We start from the raw sequence: 4,513 nt of genomic DNA, 5'->3' as shown, positions 1-4,513 counted from the left end.
TGATTATCTCGTTTAATGATAAACTTTGTTGTTGTTGTGACAGATGATGGGGTCTCTAAGAGCTTCTTAGCATATAAGACCAACTCATCTGCAGAGAGAGACCAGCTACTGACCAGCTACAACAACCTGACTAATGAGAGAGACCAGCTACAGACCAGTTACAACACCCTGACTAAAGAGAGAGACCAGCTACAGACTAAGTTAGAGATTCTTAACAGGAGGCTTACCAATCTCAGTGAGTAAACCTACAATCATACATTACCATTAATCCCACACACTTTACAGTGTGTCTGTATTCTTTCATTAAGTGTTTAGTGTGATAAGTTGAAGGAAATTCATGTTTTTGATCTTGTAGAACAAACCTGTTCTGAAGGCTGGCAGAAGTTTGAATCCAGTTGGTACTTCCTGTCTACTGAGACTAAAACCTGGAACGAGAGCAGAGAGGACTGTATGGAAAGAGGAGCAGACCTGGTGATCATAAACAGTAATAAGGAACAGGTGAGAGAGAGAGAGAGAGAGAGAGAGAGAGAGAGAGAGAGAGAGAGAGAGAGAGAGAGAGAGAGAGAGAGAGAGAGAGAGAGAGAGAGAGAGAGAGAGAGAGAGAGAGAGAGAGAGCGAGAGAGCGAGAGAGAGAGAGAGAGAGAGAGAGAGAGAGAGAGAGAGAGAGAGAGAGAGAGAGGTCAGCTTCACCTGGAATGTTTTTCCAACAGTCTTGAATGACTTCCCATATATGCTGAGCACTTGTTGACTACTTTTCCTTCACTCTGCGGTCCGACTCAACCCAAACCATCTCAATTGGGTTGAGGTCGGGGGATTGTGGAGGCCAGGTCATCTTATGCAGCACTCCATCACTCTCCTTCTTGGTAAAATAGCCCTTACACAGCCTGGAGGTGTGTTGGTTCATTGTTCTGTTGATAAACAAATGATGGTCCCACTAAGCCCAAACAAGATGGTATGGCATATCGGTGCAGAATGCTGTGGTAGCCATGCTGGTTAAGTGTGCCTTGAATTCTAAATAAATCACAGACAGTGTCACCAGAAAAGCACCCCACACACCATAACACCTCCTCCTCCTCCATGCTTTACGGTGGGAACAACACATGCGGATATCATCCGTTCACCCACACCACGTCTCACAAAGACACGGCGGTTGGAACTAAAAATCTCCATATTGGACTCCAGACCAAAGGACACATTTCCACCGGTCTAATGTCCATTACTCATGTTTCTTGGCCCAAGCGGATCTCTTCTTCTTATTGGTGTACTTTAGCAATGGTTTCTTTGCAGTAATTCGACCATGAAGGCCTGATTCACACAGTCCCCTCTGAACAGTTGATGTTGAGATGTGTCTGTGACTTGAACTGTGTGAAGCATTAATTTGGGCTGATAACTCTAATGAACTTATCCTCTACAGAAGAGGTACATCTGGGTCTTCCATTCCTGTGGCAGTCCTCATGAGAGCCAGTTTCATCGTAACGCTTGATGGTTTTTGTGATTACACTTGAAGAAACTTTAAAAGTTCTTGACATTTTCCGTATTTCCGTGTGGAGTGTCATTTCTCTTTGCTTATTTGAGCTGTTCTTGCCACAATATGGACTTTGTCTTTTACCAAATAGGGCTATCTTTTGTACACCCCCCTACCTTGTTACAACACAATTGACTGGCTCAAACACATTAAAAAGGAAATAAATTCCACAAATTAACTTTTAACAAGGCACAACCGTTAATTTAAATGCATTCCAGGTGACTACCTCATGAAGCTGTTTGGGAGAATGCCAAGAGTGTGCAAAGCTGTCATCAAGGCAAAGGGTGGCTATTTGAAGAATCTCAAATATAAAATACATTTTGATTTGTTTAACACTTTTCGGTTACTACATGATTCCATATGTGTTATTTCATAGTTCTGATGTCTTCACTATTATTCTACAATGTAAAAAAAATAGTACAAATTAAGAAAAAGCCTTGAATGAGTAGGTGTTCTAAAACTTTTGGCTGGTAGTGTATATATATTTATGTTTCTCGACAATAGATATTTCTGTACAACCTCAAGAAGAGAGTCTGGATTGGTCTGACTGACTCTGTTACTGAGGGTACCTGGAAATGGGTGGACGGCAGACCACTGACCACAGGGTGAGAGATGATAACTAATCTGTGAATAAAACTCAATTCAACCTTTTTCTATACAGGTTACTGTCATTGATGATAGCAGTCAACAAAGTTAACTTTAAGATGAAGCATTTCTGTATATTATTTAGGATTGTGATGTTCTAACTGTGATATCTGATGGTTTTTAACCCTGTAGGTCCTGGTATTAACCATGATATCTGATGGTTTTTAACCCTGTAGGTACTGGTATTAACCATGATATCTGACTGTTTTTAACCCTGTAGGTACTGGTATGTCAAACAGCCTGATAATTTTGGTCCTACTGGGGAGGACTATGCTGAGATACACACAGATCAGAGTCCTCTAAAGGCATGGAATGACATGTCATGTGACAGCAAACTCAACTGGATTTGTGAAAAAGTGGTTTAACATCAACATGACAACATACTGTAACATGTACAGTAGCCTACAGTGCAAATAACTTCCTCCTTCTCTCTCTCTCTCTCTCTCTCTCTCTCTCTCTCTCTCTCTCTCTCTCTCTCTCTCTCTCTCTCTCTCTCTCTCTCTCTCTCTCTCTCTCGCTCTGTCTCAAACCTACGAACACACTTATTATTTGTTTGTAGTAGCATATTAATAAAAGTCCTTCTTATTTCCTGTTTGTTGCTTCCTGTGTACCAGTAGTTATGTTTCACACATCATCAGATACAACATGACGTTAATATATTTGACTTTTTGCACACTCTACATACAGTGCATTTAATCAATTACAATTCAAATACATTCTTCTTACTTGCAACATATATTTACATGCTCCCATTTACGTCTGGTGCAAACATTCTCAACCCTACCAAACCACCATTACATACACTGTATAGGAGTGTAGTAGAGATATCAAAGGGTATCAAAGGATGTTACTTAATCATATTTGACAGTCAGTCTTTGTTATCAAGTTACATATAAGCACAATATCAAATGCTCATATTTGACTGTTGTTCCCCTATATGGGTCCCAAAAGAGGGAAGTGAAATGGTTCAACCAGCTGTCACTCAAAAACTCCTCCACCAATCAGGTTCATCAAGTGAGAGGAGAGCCCTGGTGGTTTCTGTTGTCATCTCATCCTCACTGGTTAAGCCTACCCACCCTCAATATCCACTTGGAGCAGTTTGTAGTGTCACATCTATTGTATGGACATTATAATGACCCTTGTTTGTAGTCCTGGATCTCCTGAACAAGTTGATGTATATTTGGGAGAAAACAGAGGGTCCAAATCAGCAGAAATGTGAAAGGAAGGGGGAATTCTGGAAACTACCTGAATTATCTTGGGGCTGTTACATATGATATTTAATATATGTTAACATCTAGACTTTGTTCTCCACTTCCCCTCTATTATCTATATCTTCCTGGTATGATAGTGTCCTGTCCATCACCAAAAATAGCAAGTCCCATTCCCTGGGCAGGAGGACTGTGTTGAGATATACTCTGGACAAGATGACCATGTAGAGACATGGAATGATTTATATTGTGCCACAGAAAATGGTTTAACAATAAGCACTGTAACAATCTCTCACACACACACACATGAACACAAGTACGTACACAAGTATGCAAACTTGTTCTATTTTTTGTATTAGCATAGCAACAACTACCCGTGTCATTTTGTTGATACTTCCCTAGAGTTAACACCTACAGCAGTCACACTGACAGATTCACACAGATGACTCAGAGACAGAGATATCACTAGAAGCAGAGACTTACATAGAAAGAAAGACCCAGGCATTGTTAAAGATGTCAAAGTTAATCTATGCCGATCCAGATATGAACAAGAAGGTCAAGTTTGACAGAGATGAGATGGAGGAGAGTATTGTGGATATCTACATCAGTGCAGACACCCTGAGAGATGATGAGACCAGCACCAAGAGAGAAGTGACAGCAGACACTGCTCCTAATAATGGACCAGGAGACCAGTACTCAGGTAACACACAAACACACACACAGACACACAGCAGGACTCTTAGCCTGATAGCTCAAAGAAGAGACCCTTCCTACAGATGTAGAATCTCACTCTATTGATGCTGTGTACTAATACAGTCTAGGTAGATGGGTTTGGGTTAGTTATCTGTGTTCTAATACAGTCTAGGTAGATAGGTTTGGGTTAGTTATCTGTGTTCTAATACAGTCTAGGTAGATGGGTTTGGGTTAGTTATCTGTGTTCTAATACAGTCTAGGTAGATGGGTTTGGGTTAGTTATCTGTGTTCTAATACAGTCTAGGTAGATGGGTTTGGGTTAGTTATCTGTGTTCTAATACAGTCTAGGTAGATAGGTTTGGGTTAGTTATCTGTGTTCTAATACAGTCTAGGTAGATGGGTTTGGGTTAGTTATCTGTGTACTAATACAGTCTAGGTAGAT

The sequence above is a fragment of the Coregonus lavaretus genome (genome assembly GCF_964263955.1).
Source record: "Coregonus lavaretus genome assembly, contig: HAP1_SCAFFOLD_3728, whole genome shotgun sequence".
Classification (NCBI taxonomy): Eukaryota; Metazoa; Chordata; class Actinopteri; order Salmoniformes; family Salmonidae; genus Coregonus; species Coregonus lavaretus.
Note: the sequence above shows the minus strand (reverse complement) of the source record.